The 25597-nt window shown below is 40.0% G+C and overlaps 1 pseudogene; it reads right to left on the bottom strand.

Moving 5' to 3' along the window:
- Positions 1-2300: 2300 nt before the first annotated feature.
- On the bottom strand, positions 2301-9422 carry LOC108351096 (dnaJ homolog subfamily B member 1 pseudogene; annotated as a pseudogene).
- Positions 9423-25597: the final 16175 nt, after the last annotated feature.

Here is a 25597-nt window from a genome sequence, read left to right as displayed (position 1 = left end):
CGCCTCCTCAGTCTAGACTGTGTAATCTCAGTTCATAGGTCCACGTCACGTGGCCTGATCTTGCGTCTTGGTGCGCTTGCGCAGCTCTCACAATGGACGTGGCTAGTTTCAGGTGTGTGAGGAAGTCAGGTGCTAGTCACGAGACTTAGCTGCAGTCCCGGGTTCCATCTTGGGACTGCCGCCACACCCGCTCCCCACAAGGATGATTGTAATGTTAGGTGTTGATATCTGATCTTTTCTTTCAAAACCAAGCGGTAGGTTTTCTCGTCTTTCTTTTGTTATTACCCTTTCTGGACCTAAGGAATGCTTAGTGGTGGTTAACTGCCTGGTATAGAATACTTTTGAGTCCCTGCAAGTTGTAAATATGGGGATCATGGTAGAACTTTTTTTCTAGGTATTGGAAGCAGACGTGCATGAATAGGGGTGGATTAAAAGGGCAGGGAGCTAAGATGATCAACATGAAGAAGGTAGGCTGGGTCTAGTATATGAATTTGATTTCCTGGCCCATGTGGCCAGTGGGTTGCTAAGGAAAGTGTATCTATAGTGTTGGTGGATGAGACAAAGGGAAGGGATAAGGCTGCAAGAGAAGGAGTGGAAGTAGTGACAGAGAGGTAGTAGAGGCTTCAGCAGGTGGTCTGCTACCTTCTTTTTACTTTTAACTACTATATGCTTGTTTCTCTTTCTGTGTAGGTATGTGTGCATGTATGCAGGTAATATTGAAGTTACACAATAACTGTACTGGACTGGGTGGTAAGAATTGAACTCAGGTCCTCGGCAACAATACTATATTTTTTAAACTAGAGCTATGATGAGACATATCTCCAGCTCCTTAATTTCTTATTTAGTATAAATATGAGATGGGACAATTAAAATGATCTTAGAACTGACTTTGCCTCCATGGTTTGATATTCCACATTGACTATATAGATTTGCTTAACTTTGGACAACCAATTCACAATAAAGACACCCTAGATTAATATTCATAGAAAATCAACTTAATCGTGTATACAGTGACTTCCAGTCCTTTTCTTTCTTTCTTTCTTTTCTTTTTTTTTTTTTGAGGTTTAACATCAGTCTTTTATCCTGTCACACTGCATAATGACAAGTCACACACTTTGATCTTATGTTGGTAGTGGCAACTTACAATGCGTCGAATGATTTGGGTGAGCACCAGGCTAGCTCCAAAGAACAGATACTTTCACTCCTCAGGTCTGATTCCATCAGAACCCTGTACAGATAGTAGTTGGCAGGGACTGCTTTTATCTGAGTGCACACCATCTTCAAATGGAATTATAAAAACATATTTACATATGTTCCACAGTGCTTTCATCAGAAGCAAGGGGGATTATACATAGGGCTGTGCAAAATTCAAAAGAATTGTATCCTTTTGAGAAAGTTCAGAGTCCATCAAACACACACACACACACACACACACACACACACACACACACACGCACAAAAATCACCTGTGTCTCTGAGAAGTGCCAGGTGTGCTCAAGGACTACCTCTGAACCAGCAAGTACTGTGACTGTAAGTCAGTTATCTGATTTCAAGAGAGCCACAGGTCCAGGAGATCTCCTGGCTGTCCAGTCCCCAGAACCTGGAAGGAGGCTCTCTTTGTGGTCCTGCAACCAAGTATTGCTTGTGATTCTGGCCTAGCAGTCCTACAGAATTGGTCTCAATTTGAGATGGTCAAGACAAGACAGGACTCTTCTGGGGAGGTCAAATACAGAATAAAACAAGAACTTCTCACACAGTAGAGACTGAATAATGCACAGGACCTGGCAACTGAGATGGTGGGCCACTGTCACACGACAGCCAGAAAGGAAGAACAGCAGAGGGTAAGAGTCCAGTTGCAGGCCTGCCTCATACCCTTGGGCAGGAGCTGGGGTACAGAGGGTGGGTCCATTCCAGGAGGACTTCTGTTCCCACAGCCTGCCTGTTGCTCAAAAAACTGTAGAGAGCGGCGCGGCGAAACAAAGATGGCACCGACATCCAGCCTTGTCTGGATATAAACGACTTACTGCGCATGTGCAGGCTTGTCCCCTTGCTAGGGCTCCCTCTAGTGGTGAACAGCGGTACTGCACATGTGCGGTTTATGCACCAGGTGTCAGTTGACCGTTAATATGCTAATGAGGTGATTCATTCTCCGCCAATCCCTGGAGGACAAGTAGTGGGGTGATCCAAGCCCCACCAATCCCTGAGAGATAATTAGCATACTGTTGTCTATATAAGCCGAGCGATTTTGCTGCTCGGAGTCCCTGTTCAAGAGAGCTGTAACACTGAGAAGAGCTGTAACACTAAGAAGAGCTGTAACACAGTAAAGGCTTGCTCCCAGAAGAATCCTGTTGCCGCGTGTCGTTCTTGCTGGCGGGACATTGGGCGCGCGACAAAAAACCACTGTGTGCTACTTTGAAAGATTGTAATATATTCTGTGGAAAACATTCAGCAAAGCAAAAACCCTCCCTGGGCCCTCCCGCAGTATGCAAGCAGTGGAATGGTCTGGAATTCTGCAGCTCTGGAAATGTCTCTGGCTCATTCCTTGAGGTATACTTGGGAAGAACCTGTTCCAGGATGGTTCTGGATGAGACCGGCATCCTTTCAGGGAAGATCACTTCAAATTCAATGACACAGTCTCTGTGCTTCTCAGGTGTTTTGGGGAGAGGGAAGCCTTCTCCAGGAACTTTCTGCTGCATTCTAGGCCTGACGACACCTTTTTATACAACAGGGATGGTCCTGCCATCCAGAGTAGGGATATTGAAACTGCAACCACAGAGAGCCTTCTGAAGGCTAATCCTGACTGGATAAATGACATCAGAACCAGCTTTCTTGAAGATATTAAGTGGATTGTCCTTTAAAACAAAGATGATGGGCGGATCCCGGACCGCAGCAGCTCTCTGCTCCCAAACCCCGTGGGAGAGAGACCTCACCGCCTGATCAAGTGGGCACTCCTGAGGCTGCAGAGCGGAGGAGACCACCAACACTGCCCACCCCTGCCCACATCCCTGGCCCAAGAGGCAACTGTATAAGGCCTCTGGGTTCCCGTAGGGGAGGGCCCGGGAGCGGCAGGACCCCTGCGCCTGAGACACTGCCGGAACCTGAAGGAAACAGACCGGATAAACAGTTCTCTGCACCCAAATCCCGTGGGAGGGAGAGCTGAACCTTCAGAGAGGCGGACACGCCTGGGAAACCAGAAGAGACTGCACTCTGTGCACATCCAGGCGCCAGAGGAAAACACCAAACGCCATCTGGAACCCTGGTGCACGGAGGCTCCTGGAAAGAGCGGTGCAGATCTTCCCGGTTGCTGCCACAGCGGAGAGGACTTAGGCAGTACCCAACGAGCAAACTTGAGCCTTGGAACCGCAGGTAGGACCAACTTTTCCCCTGCAAGAAACCTACCTGGTGAACTCAAGACACAGGCCCACAGGAACAGCTGAAGACCTGTAGAGAGGAAAAACTACACGCCCGAAAGCAGAACACTCTGTCCCCATAACTGGCTGAAAGAAAACAGGAAAACAGGTCTACAGCACTCCTGACACACAGGTTATAGGACAGTCTAGCCACTGTCAGAAATAGCAGAACAAAGTAACACTAGAGATAATCTGATGGCGAGAGGCAAGCACAGGAACCCAAGCAACAGAAACCAAGACTACATGGCATCATCGGAGCCCAATTCTCCCACCAAAGCAAACACGGAATATCCAAACACACCAGAAAAGCAAGACCTAGTTTCAAAATCATATTTGATCATGATGCTGGAGGACTTCAAGAAAGACATAAAGAACTCCCTTAGAGAACAAGTAGAAGCCTACAGAGAGGAATCGCAAAAATCCCTGAAAGAATTCCAGGAAAACATAATCAAACAGTTGAAGGAATTAAAAATGGAAATAGAAGCAATCAAGAAAGAACACATGGAAACAACCCTGGACATAGAAAATCAAAAGAAAAGACAAGGAGCTGTAGATACAAGCTTCACCAACAGAATTCAAGAGATGGAAGAGAGAATCTCGGGAGCAGAAGATTCCATAGAAATCATTGACTCAACTGTCAAAGATAATGTAAAGCGGAAAAAGCTACTGGTCCAAAACATACAGGAAGTCCAGGATTCAATGAGAAGATCAAACCTAAGGATAATAGGTATAGAAGAGAGTGAAGACTCCCAGCTCAAAGGACCAGTAAATATCTTCAACAAAATCATAGAAGAAAACTTCCCTAACCTAAAAAAAGAGATACCCATAGGCATACAAGAAGCCTACAGAACTCCAAATAGATTGGACCAGAAAAGAAACACCTCCCGTCACATAATTGTCAAAACACCAAACGCACAAAATAAAGAAAGAATATTAAAAGCAGTAAGGGAAAAAGGTCAAGTAACATATAAAGGCAGACCTATCAGAATCACACCAGACTTTTCGCCAGAAACTATGAAGGCCAGAAGATCCTGGACAGATGTCATACAGACCCTAAGAGAACACAAATGCCACCCCAGGTTACTGTATCCTGCAAAACTCTCAATTAACATAGATGGAGAAACCAAGATATTCCATGACAAAACCAAATTTACACAATATCTTTCTACAAGTCCAGCACTACAAAGGATAATAAAGGGTAAAGCCCAACATAAGGAGGCAAGCTATACCCTAGAAGCAAGAAACTAATCATCTTGGCAACAAAACAAAGAGAATGAAAGCACACAAACATAACCTCACTTCCAAATATGAATATAACGGGAAGCAATAATCACTATTCCTTAATATCTCTCAATATCAATGGCCTCAACTCCCCAATAAAAAGACATAGATTAACAAACTGGATACGCAACGAGGACCCTGCATTCTGCTGCCTACAGGAAACACACCTCAGAGACAAAGACAGACATTACCTCAGAGTGAAAGGCTGGAAAACAATTTTCCAAGCAAATGGTCAGAAGAAGCAAGCTGGAGTAGCCATTCTAATATCAAAAAAAATCAATTTTCAACTAAAAGTCATCAAAAAAGATAAGGAAGGACACTTCATATTCATCAAAGGAAAAATCCACCAAGATGAACTCTCAATCCTAAATATCTATGCCCCAAATACAAGGGCACCTACATATGTAAAAGAAACCTTACTAAAGCTCAAAACACACATTGCACCTCACACAATAATAGTGGGAGATTTCAACACCCCACTCTCATCAATGGACAGATCATGGAAACAGAAATTAAACAGAGATGTAGACAGACTAAGAGAAGTCATGAGCCAAATGGACTTAACGGATATTTATAGAACATTCTATCCTAAAGCAAAAGGATATACCTTCTTCTCAGCTCCTCATGGTACTTTCTCCAAAATTGACCATATAATTGGTCAAAAAACGGACCTCAACAGATACAGAAAGATAGAAATAATCCCATGCGTGCTATCGGACCACCACGGCCTAAAACTGGTCTTCAATAACAATAAGGGAAGAATGCCCACATATACGTGGAAATTGAACAATGCTCTACTCTACAATTGAACAATACTCTAACTACAGATTCAGAGGAAATTCAAAAAATCATCAGATCTTACTATAAAAACCTATATTCAACAAAACTTGAATATCTTCAGGAAATGGACAATTTCCTAGACAGATACCAGGTATCGAAGTTAAATCAGGAACAGAAAAACCAGTTAAACAACCCCATAACTCCTAAGGAAATAGAAGCAGTCATTAAAGGTCTCCCAACCAAAAAGAGCCCAGGTCCAGACGGGTTTAGTGCAGAATTCTATCAAACCTTCATAGAAGACCTTATACCAATATTATCCAAACTATTCCACAAAATTGAAACAGATGGAGCCCTACCGAATTCCTTCTATGAAGCCACAATTACTCTTATACCTAAACCACACAAAGACCCAACAAAGAAAGAGAACTTCAGACCAATTTCCCTTATGAATATCGACGCAAAAATACTCAATAAAATTCTGGCAAACCGAATTCAAGAGCACATCAAAACAATCATCCACCATGATCAAGTAGGCTTCATCCCAGGCATGCAGGGATGGTTTAATATAAGGAAAACCATCAACGTGATCCATCATATAAACAAACTGAAAGAACAGAACCACATGATCATTTCATTAGATGCTGAGAAAGCATTTGACAAAATTCAACACCCCTTCATGATAAAAGTCCTGGAAAGAATAGGTATTCAAGGCCCATACCTAAACATAGTAAAAGCCATATACAGCAAACCAGTTGCTAACATTAAACTAAATGGAGAGAAACTTGAAGCAATCCCACTAAAATCAGGGACTAGACAAGGCTGCCCACTCTCTCCCTACTTATTCAATATAGTTCTTGAAGTTCTAGCCAGAGCAATCAGACAACAAAAGGAGATCAAGGGGATACAGATCGGAAAAGAAGAGGTCAAAATATCACTATTTGCAGACGACATGATAGTATATTTAAGTGATCCCAAAAGTTCCACCAGAGAACTACTAAAGCTGATAAACAACTTCAGCAAAGTGGCTGGGTATAAAATTAACTCAAATAAATCAGTTGCCTTCCTCTATACAAAAGAGAAACAAGCCGAGAAAGAAATTAGGGAAACGACACCCTTCATAATAGACCCAAATAATATAAAGTACCTCGGTGTGACTTTAACCAAGCAAGTAAAAGATCTGTACAATAAGAACTTCAAGACACTGAGGAAAGAAATTGAAGAAGACCTCAGAAGATGGAAAGATCTCCCATGCTCATGGATTGGCAGGATTAATATAGTAAAAATGGCCATTTTACCAAAAGCAATCTACAGATTTAATGCAATCCCCATCAAAATACCAATCCAATTCTTCAAAGAGTTAGACAGAACAATTTGCAAATTCATCTGGAATAACAAAAAACCCAGGATAGCTAAAGCTATCCTCAACAATAAGAGGACTTCAGGGGGAATCACTATCCCTGAACTCAAGCAGTATTACAGAGCAATAGTGATAAAAACTGCATGGTATTGGTACAGAGACAGACAGATAGACCAATGGAATAGAATTGAAGACCCAGAAATGAACCCACACACCTATGGTCACTTGATTTTTGACAAAGGAGCCAAAACCATCCAATGGAAAAAAGATAGCATTTTCAGCAAATGGTGCTGGTTCAACTGGAGGGCAACATGCAGAAGAATGCAGATCGATCCATGCTTATCACCCTGTACAAAGCTTAAGTCCAAGTGGATCAAGGACCTCCACATCAAACCAGACACACTCAAACTAATAGAAGAAAAACTAGGGAAGCATCTGGAACACATGGGCACTGGAAAAAATTTCCTGAACAAAACACCAATGGCTTATGCTCTAAGATCAAGAATCGAAAAATGGGATCTCATAAAACTGCAAAGCTTCTGTAAGGCAAAGGACACTGTGGTTAGGACAAAACGACAACCAACAGATTGGGAAAAGATCTTAACAATCCTATAACAGATAGAGGCCTTATATCCAAAATATACAAAGAACTCAAGAAGTTAGACCGCAGGGAAACAAATAACCCTATTAAAAAATGGGGTTCAGAGCTGAACAAAGAATTCACAGCTGAGGAATGCCGAATGGCTGAGAAACACCTAAAGAAATGTTCAACATCTTTAGTCATAAGGGAAATGCAAATCAAAACAACCCTGAGATTTCACCTCACACCAGTGAGAATGGCTAAGATCAAAAACTCAGGTGACAGCAGATGCTGGCGAGGATGTGGAGAAAGAGGAACACTCCTCCATTGTTGGTGGGATTGCAGACTGGTACAACCATTCTGGAAATCAGTCTGGAGGTTCCTCAGAAAATTGGACATTGAACTGCCTGAGGATCCAGCTATACCTCTCTTGGGCATATACCCAAAAGATGCCTCAACATATAAAAGAGACACGTGCTCCACTATGTTCATCGCAGCCTTATTTATAATAGCCAGAAACTGGAAAGAACCCAGATGCCCTTCAACAGAGGAATGGATACAGAAAATGTGGTACATCTACACAATGGAATATTACTCAGCTATCAAAAACAACGAGTTTATGAAATTCGTAGGCAAATGGTTGGAACTGGAAAATATCATCCTGAATGAGCTAACCCACTCACAGAAAGACATACATGGTATGCACTCATTGATAAGTGGCTATTAGCCCAAATGCTTGAATTACCCTAGATCCCTAGAACAAACGAAACTCAAGACGGATGATCAAAATGTGAATGCTTCACTCCTTCTTTAAATGAGGAAAAAGAATACCCTTGGCAGGGAAGGGAGAGGCAAAGATTAAAACAGAGACGGAAGGAACACCCATTCAGAGCCTGCCCCACAGGTGGCCCATACATATACAGCCACCCAATTAGACAAGATGGATGAAGCAAAGAAGTGCAGACCGACAGGAGCCGGATGTAGATCGCTCCTGAGAGACACAGCCAGAATACAGCAAATACAGAGGCGAATGCCAGCAGCAAACTACTGAACTGAGAATAGGTCCCCCGTTGAAGGAATCAGAGAAAGAACTGGAAGAGCTTGAAGGTGCTCGAGACCCCAAAAGTACAACAATGTCAAGCAACCAGAGCTTCCAGGGACTAAGCCACTACCTAAAGACTATACATGGACTGACCCTGGACTCTGTCCCCATAGGTAGCAATGCATATCCTAGTAAGAGCACCAGTGGAAGGGGAAGCCCTGGGTCCTGCTAAGACTGAACCCCCAGTGAACTAGACTATGCGGGGAGGGTGGCAATGGGGGGAGGTTTGGGAGGGGAACACCCACAAGGAAGGGGAGGGGGGAGGGTGATGTCTGTCCGGAAACCGGGAAAGGGAATAACACTTGAAATGTATATAAGAAATACTCAAGATAATAAAAAAAAAAAAAAAAAACCTTTCAGTAAAAATGGCATGGGAAGTCCTTCTAGAGAGTCTTTCTCTGACAGATGAGGATCAACTGAAAAGAGGGGAAATTCAGAATGTAAAAATAGTACCAAATAAAATTATTTGATTTCCAAGTAAAAAAAAAAAAAAACAAAGATGATGTCAGCTGGAATGTTGTTAGAGGTCTGGTTCCCTTCCTTAGGAAAGGTGATTTTGGTCCCTTTTTTCCAGCCCCTCTTCACTTCGATGGTCAGAATCTTATCTTCATTTCTAATGCTCTTTCCATCAGGGTTCAACCGCTTGTTGCTAGTCGGGGATTTCCATCCTCTTAGTACAGCCTCTGTAGATCTCTTCAAGGGAGACCCGAAGGTCGTGGGTGACTGGGGAATTTTGCTTTCTCTGGTGGGCTCTTGAGTAGGGTGGGAAAATCCAAAGTTTACATTGGTGAAGCCACCCTTACCCACTGGAAAGCCAGATAATGGGTCATCGATTACCATGCCTTCTTCCCCATTGCGCTACCCAAAATAGGTATCAAATGGGTTCTTGCCACCGAAGAACTCATCAAACATGTCATGAGGGTCTCCATGGAATGTGTAGCTAAAAGAGGTACCGTTAGCACCTCCACAGCTCCAGCCACTGGGGTGACCTCCCTTCAGGTCTTCCTCTCCATAGCGGTCAAAAATCTAATGCCTGGGGAGGGTGGCTGAGCAGGTGGTACGCTTCGGCGATCGGGTCGGAAGTGCTACAGCCCAGGCTCAGAGTATGGTCCTTGCCTATGGCCACTGACACCCAGCTGTTGCCTCCTCTGGCCAACTTGCCAATCGTGATGGCATTAGTTTAATTATGGGTGCTTTATACATTTTCCACCTAAAATATAAGGTGCAGTTAACCAAGTACTATAAGTAAGTAGAAACAATCACATCTAGGAAAAATAATCTCCAGTGGAATGTTCCATAAAACACAAGTCCCCCAAATTTGTGTATATCTTCGAATTGCTAGAGACATAATTTACATGTTTTGTTCCAAATCTACTGTTGCTATAATGTATTATTTTAATGTAGAGACTTATAGATGGATGCCAAAACCATTTGTTCATTAACTTTCTCCTGATTAGAATCAAAACAACTGAAAAATAGCTCCCTTGCTCCAGAGTAGTGGGAATTACTGTATTTCTTTGATTTCCTCCACAGACTCAGGATTAGAGCTTTATACATCCTAGGCACTTTATGATGCTTGTAAATATAGTGGCAGTGACACTGTGTAACTGTGCTCACCTAAAAACATTCCTCATAAAGTAAAACATAAAAGGTAAAAATAGATGCCACTTTTACCAAGTTCAGTTTCCCAAAGATTAGTTTCATTGAGAACCAAAGGAAAGAAATATCTTTCAATTACACATAATAAATCTGTATTCAAGTACCACCCCATTTCTGAAGCTCTGGCAAGAATACTAACATTCTGTAAGATGCTTGCCTCAGGACCATTATATGTACTGTGTCTCAGTGACACATCTTGTAATGTGATTTACATAATCATTTTAACCAAAAAATGAAGATGTAAAATGTATTTCAGCAATATTCTGGTCTTAGCTCTTTATTTTATATAAGATAGGATTGAAGCCACAGGGGCTAAACGAGCTCTTCAATTTCACTTTGCTAATTAATGGCAAAATTGGTAGCATCAGTTTCCAGCATCACGTTGAATGCTCTTTGCCTTCTTCCACACTTCTCATACATTTCCAGCAAAGTCAGGTCTGCCATAAGATCAGATTGACTTTGAGTAAAAGCAGAGCTTTCCCTTACCTTTGAATCGACTTAGTTCTCCCACCGTACCCTTACACAGCACTATGTAGATGAAGAAGAGTGAGCCTAAGGAGGTGATTACCCAGGTACCATTCACATAAGTAATTATGTTGGGATTTTTTCACCACTTTTTAAATTTTTTTCTAGGTAACTGTTTTATAATTAATTAATCCATTATTTGTCAATATATTTTCATTAAAATATTCTTTATTTGAGTTTGAATGTTTGAATACAATTTGAGTATAGAAAATGCAAGTGTGTTATAGTCCTATTGATCCTTATAAAATCTAAATGAGTGTTCATTGAGACTTGATGGGAATAACATAGCAAAACTGTTACTATATATGTTATACCATATTTTTTATATATCATTCAGATAACCAAGAAAGGCAGTTTTAAAAAAATGTTCATTTTGTACATAACTGGATGATGAATCTAAGTTTCCATGTAGTTATATGTTAGACAAATCATTGAGGTATGGTTTAATTTAATGTAATTTAAATGAAAAATTATATGTATTGCTTCCAAACACAGTATTAGATATCAACTCCCAAGGGTCACTGAGTACATCTTTAGGTAACCTTAAGAACCATCTGAAGATGTAAGAGATACTAGGACTTTGGATCCTTGAATGTTGCTGTGTAACAGCAGTATGAATCATACATGTCAACATATATAGTTATGGTTATTGTTATATTAGTTATATTTATAGTTGTAGTTCTAGAATAGCATAAACCTAGTGGCCCTATGAAAAGGGAATCCCTCTGAAATCAAAGTTCTCCTTATAGTGAAGTCATGGTATTAACATTCATAAAGAGACACTTTAAATGCAAATTATAAAAGTTTTTCAGAGGAAGGATGTTGGAATTTGAACTTAGAACATCATGCATGTTAAATACATGCCAATGCCCTGTATCCTCAACCTCCATTATTACTTTTTTTAAACATTTCATCTTTCAAGAAAATGGCAAAGGAAATGACATTACAATGTTTTTATGTAGGTAAAAATTTAAAACTAAATGTATATATATAAAAATTTGAGTTGTGGAGCTGGAGTGATGGTTCAGCAATTAAGAGCACTCTCTGCAAATGTGGTACATCTACACAATGGAATATTACTCAGCTATCAAAAACAATGACTTTATGAAATTCATAGGCCAATGGATGGAACTGGAAAATAACATCCTGAGTGAGCTAACCCAATCACAGAGAAACACACATGGTATGCACTCATTGATAAGTGGCTATTAGCCCAAATTCTTGAATTGCCCTAGATGCACAGAACACATGAAAATCAAGAGGGATGACCAAAATGTGAATGCTTCACTCCTTCTTTAAAAGGGGAACAAGAATACCCTTGGCAGGGAATAGGGAGGCAAAGTTTAGAACAGAGGCAGAAGGAACACTCATTAAGAGCCAGCCCCACATGTGGCCCATACATATACAGTCACCAAACTAGATAAGATGGATGAAGCAATGAAGTGCAGGCCGACAGGAACCGGATGTAGATCTCTCCTGAGAGACACAGCCAGAATGTAGAAAAAACATAGGTGAATGCCATCATTAAACCACTGAACTGAGAACGGGACCCCCGTTGAAGGAGTGAAAGGACTGAAAGAGCTTGAAGGGGCTCGAGACCCCATATGAACAACAATGCCAACCAACCAGAGCTTCCAGGGACTAAGCCACTACCCAAAGGCTATAATACATAGACTGACCCTGCGCTCCAACTGAATAGGTAGCAATGAATAGCTTAGTAAGAGCAGCAGTGGAAGGGGAAGCCCTTGGTTCTGCCAGGACTGAAACCCCAGTGAACATGTTGTTGCGAGGAGGGCGGTAATGGGGGAAGGATGGGGAGGGAACACCCACCCTATATTAATTGAAAAATAAGTTTGTACAATAGTAAGTTTTAGTTGTCCATTAAATAAGTCCTTAGAAAAGTTAACCAAACAGGAAATTTTACATGTTTTCAGAAGATTTACCTGTGGACACATAGGTATAAATGTGTCAGTGTTTGTTATGTTATAAAGTAATAAATTCAGATTATTATTTTTGTACTCTTTAAAATCACATTATGACTTAATGAGTGCTACTCATTAATTGCTCTTACCTTTTACAGTTTGTTCATAAAACTGTTTTAATAGAAAATTATTTTTAATATCTCCATTTTGTTTTTGAAAGTGGGTTTTATGTTTTTATCTCTTATCTCTGAGTCTTACAAACTTGGTCCTGTTGCTCTGTAGATCAAAAGAAGAAGGAATAGGAAAAATTCTCTTGATATTCAGAAAAGAGTACTTGAATCTGCATGTGAAATATTTATTACTGGTTTCTTTATTTCTTTGAAGAACTTTTATCTGTATTGTAACAAGGAGTTTACCAGTTATGAAAATTTATTCTGTATGCATGTGTACATGAAATAAGGTGACTATCTTTTGTTTAATCAATTTTTTCATTTTTTCCTGATTTTGATTAGTTTATTAGTAGTGAAAATACATATCAAAAGTTAAAATTTATATCTAGTATATAGAAGACATTTCAGATACATCAAAGATCTTCTAGTCAGCTATATTAAATACAGCCAGAGAACAAAAGAACAAAAGAACTAAATAATTAAATAAAAGAATGAGGATAATAGCTGACCAAATAAATCTTAAAAACATTAGATATTACAATAAAATGGTCTGAATAGAAATTCTCGAACTGAGAAACAGTACAGAAATAGGCACACTTATGCTCAGAGGACACACAAGCTTTACTAGTCACTAAGAAATCCGCATGAAGTTTCTAACCCAGAATTGTTCCTGTCTAAAAGAACTACAGGGAAAGAAATGGAGAAGAGACTGAGGGAAAAATAATCCAGTGACTGGCCCAAATTAAGATCCATCTCAAGGGGAGGCTCCAAGGCCTGATGCTATTACTGATGCTATGATGTGCTTACAGATAGGAGCCTATCATGTCTGTCCTCTGAGAGACCCAATGAACAGCTGACTGAGACAGATTTAGATACATCCAGCCACTGGACTGAAGACAGAGACCCCTGTGATTAAAGTAGGGAAAGGCTGAAAGAAGCTGAGGAGGAGGGTGACCCCACAGGAAAACCAGCAGTCTCAATTAGTCCAGACCCTTGAAATCTCTCAGACATTGATCCACTAACCAGGCAGAATACATAAGCTGGTTTGAGGCCTGCAACACATAAGTAACAGAGACCTGGTCTGGTCTCAGTGGGAAAAAAATGCACCTAACCATCAAAAGACTTGAGGCCCCAGGGAGTGGGGAGGTTTGGTAGGGTAGGAGGAGGAATCCTCTTGGAGACAGGGGGAAGAGGAATGTGATGAGGAACTGTGGGAGGTGAGATCAGGAGGGGGCAATGACTGAACTGTAAAAAAGTAAAAATAATAAAAAGTTTTAAATATAACCCAGGTAAAACTTTCCTGGGTGTTTACTACTCTAGTTGGTGACATGAACCTGGGAGAGTGGGACCTTAAAATGTGGTAGACCAAAGTCTCTGGCAATAAATTAAAATTTCCTGCAGTAGTAAACTTTACTTAAAGTATCAGACAATTTATACTCTAAGGGTTAAGAAGATTCATCTGAATAAAGTGTACAGTCCCAAGGAAAAGACCCATGTGGCAAAAATCCCATGTTTTACCATAAAGGTTTATGAATAACAACAACTGAAGTAAATTCCTTCCTATTTGCAACACATGAAAGGAGCATGAAACACATTCTAAGAACAGGTCTGTGTTTGGAAAAAAAAAACTGAGGACACAAGACTCTTGTCTTGTTTTCCTGGGAATGTCTTACAAGCACTCAGAACTCTCACATGACTCCATTCTTGGACAGTATTAAGACAGAGGATGTGTATCAAAGGCTCTAAACTATCCCACAGAGATACTTGTACATCCCTGTTTATTAAGCACTATTTTGTGATAGTTAAAAAATTGTTGTCCATCAACATGTGACTGAATACAGAAAATACTGAAGCTATACAAATCGAGATTTTATTTAGCCATAAAAATATAATTATGGCGTTGAAAGAGAATGAAAGAACCACCATTCATTATATTAAGACAAATTTTCTAAATTCAGAAGAAGACAACTGTTATTTTTTCTTTCATACTCAAAAAGTAGATTTTAAATTTGTGTGTCTGAGCATAGGTCTGTGTGTGTGTGTGTGTGTGTGTGTGTGTGTGTGTGTGTGTGTGTGAAAACTAAAAGTTTTAAACATTTTAAATCTCTTAAAAATTTACAAAGTAACTGGTAAGATTTTTCATATATATTTCATTTTGCTTGATTCTTTCTGCCCTGTTTTCCCTCAATTTTTGCTCTTCCCTTACTTGTCCCTGTTGTATTTTATTCCTAGTATTCTTTCCTCTTTTTCCATCATTGTCCCCTCCCCTCTTTTAAAGTCTCGCCATTGTAGCCTAATGGCCTGTTTATCATTTCCTGCTCTTCACTTCCATTTGCCTATACTTGAATGTACCTGCTTAACAACAAGAGATTTATGAAAGAAAACAGAGTGTTCATCTTCTTAAAGCCTGGGTTCTCTCAGGTAACACTTTATAACTTTACCCCTTTTCCTGAAAATTTCATAATTTCATTATATCTGAATAAAAGTCCATTGTATGTATGAATTGTGTTTTTACTATATATTCATCTGTAGATGGTCACCAAGACTAATTGCATTTACAGATGATTGTAAAACTGGTGATGATAAACATAAACGTGTAAGTACAGTCTTTTGGGTATATTTCAGAAGTAATGCACGTGGTCATATGGTAGTTCTACTTTTATTTTTCTGAGAATTCTCAATTATCGCAATAATGATAGGACTAGATGACATTCCTCTAGTGAGTAAGAGTTCTTTCCCCATATCCTTGCTGTATTTTCTTTCCTTTTTATTTTTTCTTTTTTGTATTTTCACATTTTTAAAAAATTCTCTCATACATTATTTTCCAGCTGCTGCTGCAGCTATCCTCTTCTTATCCTTCCCAAGGCTCTAACCCCCAGCTTTGCTTTTCTCTAGATCCACCCTCTCTGGGTTTTCCCTTATAAAAGGGCAAGCCTGTCAATGACATCAAACAAACATAATATAACAAGCTATAATATGACCAGTCAAATACCATTACGTCAAGGTTGGACAACCCTGTAGGAGGAAAATGGTCCCAAAAGCAGACATAAGAGTCAGAGCCATTTCCTGCCTCCATTGTTAGTATCCCAACAAGGACACCAAGCTGTACATCATAAGCATAACTTATATATAGTGGATTTGTCAGACCCCTACAGACTCCCTGATCTCGGTGAGTCTCATGAGCTCTTGTCAGTTGATTCTGTGAGCCATGTTTTCCTGGTGTTCCTAATCCCTCTGGTTCCTCTGATCATTCCTACTTCTATGCCCTCAGTGTAATTCCCCAAGCTTTCTTAAATGTTTGTTTGTAGGGCTCTGCATTTGCTTGATGTTATCTCTCTGGTCTCTTTGATGATAATTCTGCTAGAGTTTGGTCCCAAAACACTCTTCGGGCATGACAAACTATGGGGAGAAGGTTTTGTGGCTGGGTTGGTGATCCAATTCCTCTACTTGATGCCTTGCTTGGTTACTGAAGATGGCTGATTCAGGCTCCATATCCCCCATTACTAGTAATCTTTGATAGTGTCATCATTCCATGGAGTTTTTATTGTACTAGGTTTCTGCCTTGCCCCTGAATTGTTCTTCAATTCCAGTCGTTTATCTAAATATTTTCACAGTTCCTCCACTGCTTCCTGATCCCTCCTGTTCCCAATCTCACCCAACTCCAGTCCATCTGCAAAATCTACTTAATTTCCTCCTCCCAGGGAGATCCTTGCATCCCTCATTAAGCCCTCATTGTTACTTAGCTTTTTTGGGCCTATGGACTGTAACATAATTTTTTTTTCAAGTTTTTCTTTCTGAGTCTGGGTTACTTCATGCAGGATGATTATTTTTTTAGTTCCATCCATTTGCCTTTAAATGTTACAATGTCATTGTTTTTAATGGCTAATACTACATTTTGCAAATGTATAGCATTTTCTTTATCCATTCTTCCTTTGAGGGACATCACGGTTGTTTCTAGTGTCTGGATATTATGAATAAAACTGTGAACAGTGTTGAACAAGTGTTTATATGATAGGATAGAACATCTTTTGTTGTGGTTTGCCCTGGCGTTATCTGTATTTTGATGCTAATTCCACTGATCCAAGGACAGCTGCCTAGTCTGTACTCAGGAATCAAGTGACTTCTCCCCATTGAATTTGTAAAATACAGGTGAGGGACAGGTACAGGATAGAAGGAGGCCTGTCATTGGAGAAGAAAGGATGGGCAGGAGAGAAGTTTGAAGGAAGAAGAGGAGTCTGGAATGGGAAGGAAGAAGAGACAGGAGGGAGAGGGAGAGAAGCCATGGCAGCTGATGTTTTGATTCTGCTTTGTGTGTTCACAGATTGTTATTAATGTTCTTAAGGGATGGATGTGTATTGGGTTTTATATGCTTAAGTGGGCAATTATTTCTTATCAATTGGGCCAGAGGTTATTGTGTTGTGTGTTCTTTCATGTAGCAATTTAAGTGTAAATATAATTTTAGGCGGCTGGTCTTGGCCACCACCAAGTTGGGATGTGTGTTTTCTGACATGGAAACCTGCCTTGGGAACTAGATAGGTAGAGAAATTGCTGCCAGGCTCAAAGAGAGGCCTTTGACAGTGTGATATGGGGTGGAGCAGAGCGGGTGAGACACTTTGCTGACTGAGAATTAAGAAATCCAGCAGTTATCTTGGAGCACTGAGGTGCTGGATCTAAGTGGGGATAAAAGACAATCATACTTTTTTTATTTTTTATATTTTTACAACAACAGATGGAAAACCAACCTGTGGGCTAGAATCCACTAGTAATCCTAAGAATTGAGAAAAAGATTTATTTTCTAAGTAAGAGGAGGCCAGGGCCATGTTAAGTCAGGTGTTAAGTCATCCCCACATGATTCAGGTAATCTCTTTACTCTCTTCTTTCTAAAAACAAACTTAATCACCTTTTAGTAATACCTGTCATTAAGAAGTAGCTCAGGGGGTGGGGGGGTGGAATTTAAACAAAGAAAGAGGGAAGTAGCCTGAGCTGACAGGTTGTAGATCCCCTGCTGTGTGATAAGTAATGGCAGATCAGAGAATTAGAGATTAAAAGCTGCTTTTTAAGGAAAGCTGTCTAAAAAGTCTTTCAGGATACTCATATTCCTCATATTCTGTGGGCTCCTTGGGAATTTTGGGTTCAAATCCTAGTTAGACAAGCTACTTCTTAATGACAGGTATTACTAAAAGGTGATTAAGTTTGTTTTTAGAAAGAAGAGAGTAAAGAGATTACCTGAATCATGTGGGGATTTTCATCCATGGTTTGGAACTTAGATAGGGAAAAATTAGTCACTGACTCCAAGTAGAAAGTTGTGATAAATGGCTGTAACACCAAGCAGAGTGAATACAGATATATATTATAGAAGTTATTAAGGTCAAATAAAAATCCATTGCTCCAGGTAGAGAGTTTAACAGATGGATATATTTTGGGCAAAAGTCCTGAGTTTTAAGTTGCTTATTGGTTTTAGAACTGATAGAAGGTGTTTATGTTTGTTTTAAGGAGAGTACAGAGATTATATGAGTCACATGGGGATTTTCATCCATGGTTAGGAAATTAGATAGGGAAAAATTAGTCACTGACTCCAAGTTGAGTATTGTGATATTTACAAGTTATTAAGGTTAAATAAAATCTGTGGCTCTGAGTAGAGAGCTTAACAGATGGATATATTTTGGGCTAAATTTCTGGTTTGATACGTTGCTTATTGGTATTAGAATTGATAGAAGGTGTTTAGTTTGTTTTATGAATTTCCTGCTAAAGGCCACATGGCTTGTTGATGCCGGCTAGTGAGGGTTTGTGGTTACTTTTGATATTTACCGCAACAGGAAGCTCGGATTCTCTTAATGTGGGCTCCACGGGAATTTTGGGCTCATTTCCTGATATCATAGAGTACAAAAGCCTATCAAGCTCATTGTTTAATCTTACTTCCTTTTTTTTTAAAAAAAACTTGTTTAATCTTCATAATGGGTCTGACTTTGAGTTTTATGGTTATATTATTACTCTGAGAGAGAGTGCAAGATACAAGCTTTTCTGGTTACAGACTAAGGAACACAGTATTTTGGGAGAAAGATTTTGTCTTTGTGTTTTTAAAAAGTGTGATGAGATTCTGGAAACCTCACAGAGTCATACTGATCAGATTTGATAGAGGTAGACCACCTGAAAAATTAGATTCAGGAGAATCAAACAAAAAGATATCTTGATTCTAAACTTTTGTCTTAAGAGTTGTATTTGCCAGAGTGTGCATACTTGGATTCCTAGTCTCAAGGGCTTTCAACTGGGTCCAGTCAGGACACATAAGCTACAGCATTTGCTTCATTCTTCCTACCTCCTACCCCTAAGGATATCTCAACGCCTATGTACAGCTTGAAGAAGTTATGGAGGAGTCGCTGCCCCAATTCCCTGAACTTTTTGGGGGCTGAAAGTGGTTATTCTAAAGTTGTTTTTATGAGGAATTTAAAACTGGTTGTGATTTAACAAGGAGGAATTCGCTAGATTGACTTGTACAGTCATAGTCTCATTTGGTAACTAAGCTAAAATCATATCTTTGATTTGGTATAGAATTTATTTGTCAAAAAAGTATAAAAGTACAAGGTTTAAGCCAGTCCTTCTATTAATGTCATTACGAACTACTGAGTTGATTACACACGTGAGTTAAGGGCCAAAATAGCAAATTCATGGCTCTGACTTTGTGAGAGTACTTTCAAGATAATATTAAAATATAAAGACAACGGTCCAGATTGTCTTATTCAGATAGATGGTTTTCAAAAACATCAGAAATCCACAAAATTTGATATTTAAAGTTATTTATCATTTGTTGAGACATGTCTGCTCCTAATAGTTCCCCTTTGGCAGATTTAATGAAGACTTTTAACATCTCTATCTCCAGGTGAAGCAGTAATTTGTGGCTAGGCAGCCACTGGACAAAACTGCGTATTTCATCTGTAGACTAATTCTGTCTATAAAAGGACAAATTATGCAGAATAGTTGACTGATAAACCCTGCCAAGACAGGGTGATCAGCTCTTCAAAATCTGCATTTCAACAGTCTGGCAGTTGATTTTGGCCCAGAAGCTGAAGACTTGTGCTCACATGTTGCTAACAGGGGACTGTGCTAGTGGAGATTTGTCTCTACAACCTCTCAGTTCTGGAAGCTGTGTTAGGCTTCCTATGTGTATAGATATTTGGTTATTCTCAGATTTCTGTCGGGGTTGAAGACTGACTATAGTCTCATAGCCTATCAGGCTGTTTAACTCTGAAAATACATATAGTATTAGATAGTTATTAGATAATATACAAGCTAGCCAAAATATAATATAGACTTTAAGCCTTTCTTAAGCTGGAATGGATAACTAAATGCTCTGTTTAACTGATATAGTATTGAACTGGGTGTTAGATATATTTTATGCTTTTAATTACAAAATGAAAATAGTTGTGCTCAACTCATATTTGAGAGAAAAGTTTTTTTAATTAGACAAAAAGGGTGAAAGGTGGGATGATGTCACAGTTAAGGTAGGTACAAGATAGAAGGAGGCCTGTCATTGGATGAGAAAGAAGGATGGGCGGGAGAAAAGTTTGAAGGAAGAGGAGGAGACTGGAACGGAATGGAGGAAGAGATGGGAGGGAGAGAAAGAGAAGCCCTGGCAGGTGATGTTAAGATTCCGCTCTGTGGATTTACTGGTTGTTATTAATATTCTTAAGGGATGGATGGTACTGGGCTTTGTATGTTTAGGTGGGCAATTATATCTTATCAATTGGGTCAAAGATTATTGTGATGTGTACTCTTTCATGTGTAGATTTAAGTGTAATGGAGTATGGGGCAGCTAGTCTGGGCTTCCACGAAATTGGAATGTGTGCGTCTGGCAAGATATCCAGCAGAGAGGAATGCCTAATGGCTGAGAAACACCTAAAATATGTTCAACATCTTTAGTCATAAGGGAAATGCAAATCAAAACAACCCTGAGATTTCACCTCACCCCAGTGAGAATTGCTAAGATCAAAAACTCAGGTGATAGCAAATGCTGGCAAGGATGTGGAGAAAGAGAAACACTCCTCCATTGTTGGTGGGATTGCAGATTGGTACAACCATTCTGGAAATCAGTCTGGAGGTTCCTCAGAAAATTGGACATTGAACTACCTGAGGACCCAGCTATACCTCTCTTGGGCATATACCCAAAAGATGCCCCAACATATAAAAAAGGCACGTGCTCCACTATGTTCATCGCAGCCTTATTTATAATAGCCAGAAGCTGGAAAGAACCCAGATGCCCTTCAACAGAGGAATGGATACAGAAAATGTGGTACATCTACACAATGGAATATTACTCAGCTATCAAAAACAATGACTTTATGAAATTCATTGGCAAATGGATGAAACTGGAAAATATCATCCTGAGTGAGGTAACCCAATCACAGAAAAACACACATGGTGTGCACTCATAGATAAGTGGCTATTAGCCCAAATGCTTTAATTGCCCTAGATGCACAGAACACATGAAACTCAGGAGGGATGACCAAAATGTGAATGCTTCACTCCTTCTTTAAAAGGGGAACAAGAATACCCTTGGCAGGGAATAGGGAGGCTAAGTTTAGAACAGAGGCAGAAGGAACACCCATTCAGAGCCTACCCCACATGTGGCCCATACATATACAGTCACCCAATTAGATAAGATGGATGAGGCAAAGAAGTGCAGGCCGACAGGAACCGGATGTAGATCCCTCCTGAGAGACACAGCCAGAATACAGCAAATACAGAGGCGAATCCCATCATTAAACCACTGATCTGATCACCAGTGGAAGGGGAAGCCCTTGGACCTGCTAAGACTAAATCCCCAATGAACGTGATTGTTGGGAGGAGGGCGGCAAGGGGGGAGGGTAGGGAGGGGAACACCCATAAAGAAGGGGAGCGGGAGGGATTAAGGGGATGTTTGCCAGGAAACCGGTAAAGGGAATAACATTAGAAATGTAAATAAGAAATACTCAAGTTAATAATAATAAAAAAAAACAGTGATCTGAGAATGAGACCCCCGTTGAAGGAATCTTAGAAAGGACTGAAAGAGCTTGAAAGGGCTTGAGACCCAATATGAACAACAATGCCAACCAACCAGAGCTTCCAGGACCAAGCCACTATCGAAAGACTATACATGGACTGACCCTGGGCTCCAACTTCATAGGTAGAATGAATAGCCTAGTAAGAGCACCAGTGAAAGGGGAAAACCTTGGTCCTGCCAAGACTGAACCCCCAGTGAACGGGATTGTTGGGGGGAGGTTGGTAAGGGGGGAAGGATGGGGAGGGGAACATCCATATAGAAGGGTAGGTGGAGTGGTTAGGGAGATGTTGGCCTGGAAACACTTGCAGTAATTGGGAGAGCTGGCCCCAAGGTTGTGAGACCAAGAAATCTAGCCCTGACACTCTCTGGCTGAGCGAGAATGCTCTGCACCTTGCCTGGAAAAGACAATGGAATAACTGGGCCAAACAGTGAAAGCCACTGGTGAGCCAGGCTCAAGGGTATGAGACCAAGAGAGCTGACCCTGACCTCTACTGATGGTGGCATCTGGGTAGCCTAGCTGGAAGAGTGCTAGAGCACTCTCCCTGTTGGTGAGGATGAAATTTGTCTGGATGATCAGCTCAGCTAGCACCTATGCCCAGATCCAGAGCTATGAGTTGGCTCACCCCAAAATCTAAATCATCTGTGAACTGTTGGGTCATATGAAAGGCCAGTCTTGAAGTTGCAAAGCTACAGGATATACATGATTCAGGGCAACAACAAGATAAGTGGGAGGAGTCCCATTAAAGAGCCAATACTAATGATGTCACAGAAACTAGAGACAAAAAGCCAGACCAATGACTCATTTCAATAAAGATTTGCAAGTGAAGGTGTGGGGACAAAGGCATATATAGGGGTGACACATTATGACAAAGCATAGCTTTCATGATGAGATGTTTTCTGTGCTTTGCTTTGTCTTCTTTATTTTGTCATGTGTGTGAACTGACTGAGGTTCATGATGGGAAACTCAAAGAATCAAAAAATGTTATGTATTCTATAATTAAATCATTTCCTCTTTTTTCTCTCTCAAAACCTTCACATATATTCCCCCAGGTTCTCTTTCAAATCCACAACCTCCTTTTTACCCTTACTTTCTGTTAGGTATATTTAATTAGATGCCTGTATGCCCCTATATATTCCCAAGTGCAATATACTAATTTTGTATATTGTTACTACGTTATGATTTTTAGGGGTGTTCATTGGTATTAAATAATCAGTTCATGTGCTTTCTTAAATTTGTGATACAGCATTCTTTTCATAAATCTGTTTAAGGAGCTTTTTGCTGTCTTGCTACATCTATGGTCTTAAAGCTATTTTGATATTTAAGACATCATCTGCACTAAAAGCCCCACTTCGAACCTTAAAATCATTTCTCTTTTATTTCATGTCTTGTGTCCTGAGATGAAAGTCTTATAGAAATGGAAAAGAAGCCCTTTCCTCTTGTAATCCACCAGATCCCAAGCTTGACAGTAGATTTGCTTCTTGTCTTCCTGAAGGAGATGAATTCACAGCAGGACACAGGTAGAACAATCAGAACACCAAGGTTCATTTTGATCAAGAAGTAATCAAAAGTGAAGTACAGCCCCCAGAGTAGAAGATGGATAGAACTCAAGAACAGCAGCAGGACTTGTCTCTAGTGTCTGGTCTACCATTTCTCTTCTATGTCTGTCTGAATGATCTACTTAGTAGAATAGACATAGGATTTCATGGAATCCATCCTTACTTACAAAATAGTTTGTTACACTTATATAGAATCATGTGTATAGGGGCTGGAGAGATGATTCTGTGGTTAAGAGAACTGACTGCTCTTCCAGAGTTCTTGAGTTCAATTCTCAGCAACCATATGGTGGCTCACAGCCATATGTAATGAGACCTGATGCCCTTCTGGTGTGTCTAAAGAAAGTAATAGTGTACTCATATTAATAAAATAAGTATTTTTTTAAAAAAAAGGTGTGGGCATACGTATAAAGATTTAACTGTCCATACAATTGAGAAAGACAATGATACATGGGTACCTGTTAGAACCTGTTAACACTCCCCGCCCCCACTCCCCCACCCCACCCCAGGCATTACAGTGCTCTCTCTTTGTCATTATCTGGTCTGGTTGGTTGTCTTATACCCGGCTAGAAGTCTTATTTTTCTCAGTGTTCCTAACCTCCCTTTTTGACCCTAATATTTGTTTTAACTATTTGTAACATCATTATCATAGTTGCCACCTCCTTACTCTAACAATATCCTCCCAGACAAAATCACCATATGTATTTGAATATGAAGTGACACACAGTTATTGCCAGAATAGTCACTGGGTGACAGTTCCTGCTTTGAGGTCAGACCTCACAAACACAAGGTTCTCAGTGTACCTAGCAATGTCTGTGCTGTAGCATGTTGCTACATTAACTCCTCCTGAATAGCAATCAAAATATGAGCAAACTGAACTTCAACTTATCAAGCCAGCAAACACCCTTCGCACACGTTGCTCTTCATAACTGCAGTGTCACCATCACTTGTTAGAAGTTCAGTACATGCATCATAGAAGGCTCACTGGGATATTTGTTTACCTTTGAGGAGCTAAAAGTTGATGCACTAAAAATTGATATCAAAGCTCTAGCACACACTCTTCCAGAATATTTCTCATTATACAAATCAAAGTAGAAAGTAGAACTTCTCTGACATTAAAGTAGAAACTATTGAGTCATTTCCACCCTCTGACTTTAAAGCCCTAAAGTAGTAGAGAATCCAGTGGAGCAATAAAAACCAAGACTAAATGTTAATTATATCAAAGATTTTGACACTTTTTGATTCCATCTCTCTCTCTCTCTCTCTCTCTCTCTCTCTCTCTCTCTCTCTCTCTCCCCTACACATACACACACAGAGAGAGACACACAAACACACAGACACACACACAGACACACACACGCACACACATTTGAAGAAATCTGCTTTTACTGTGATGCCACTATGTCATACTGAAAAATAATTAGCATTAAGCACTCTTGTAAATGAAAGTCCCTCGACCCCATGCCACACGCAAAAAAGCTGCACTTTCCATTGAACTTTCATTTGGACAAAAATATAATTTAATTCTTTTTTAACATATAATGTTCATATTATATTACTTTTTACTAAATGAAAATTCAAAAAAAGAAGAACTGTGGCAAAGTGTAAGAGAGATCTTAAACCATCCAGAAAAGTTCTATGAAAAAAATATAAATTAGGATAATAAGATTAAAAACAAGACCAAAGCAACAACAATAGCAAACACTAGATTACAGAATGGAGAGGCCTGAGCAGCTGTCAAAGGGTATCCTTGGAATGAAGCTAAAAAGCTATGGGAGAAAAGAAAACTTCTAATGTGAGATTTCTGACTATGGCTGAGAGGAAATCAGAAAAGCTTTACACATGTGCGGGGGTACACACACACACACACACACACACACACACACACACATGCACACTACTGAAAATACGTTTTTCATATAATATATTCAGATTATAGTTTCCCCTTCAAGTCTTTCAAATGACTGTAGGTAATATTCTGAACCATTTATATTTTGAAACAGCTGAATGCTATGTAAGAAAAACAGCAGTCCATGGCATCCCTGCCTGGGACTTCTCCAATGATCTACCACTTCCATTCATAGACATTGGGCATTCTTAGGGGACAAGCTATGAAAATAGCCTGCTACTGGACTTGTCATATTGTCAATGCCCATCATCAGTTGCACTGTCTCAGAAGTGATGTTTGCGATAGAGAGTGAATGTTGGCCACTATCTCTA

This window comes from Rattus norvegicus, chromosome 5 (assembly GCF_021556685.1).
Source record: "Rattus norvegicus strain SHRSP/BbbUtx chromosome 5, alternate assembly SHRSP_T2T, whole genome shotgun sequence".
NCBI classification, from domain to species: domain Eukaryota; kingdom Metazoa; phylum Chordata; class Mammalia; order Rodentia; family Muridae; genus Rattus; species Rattus norvegicus.
This window is presented reverse-complemented; position numbering and strand designations above follow the sequence as displayed.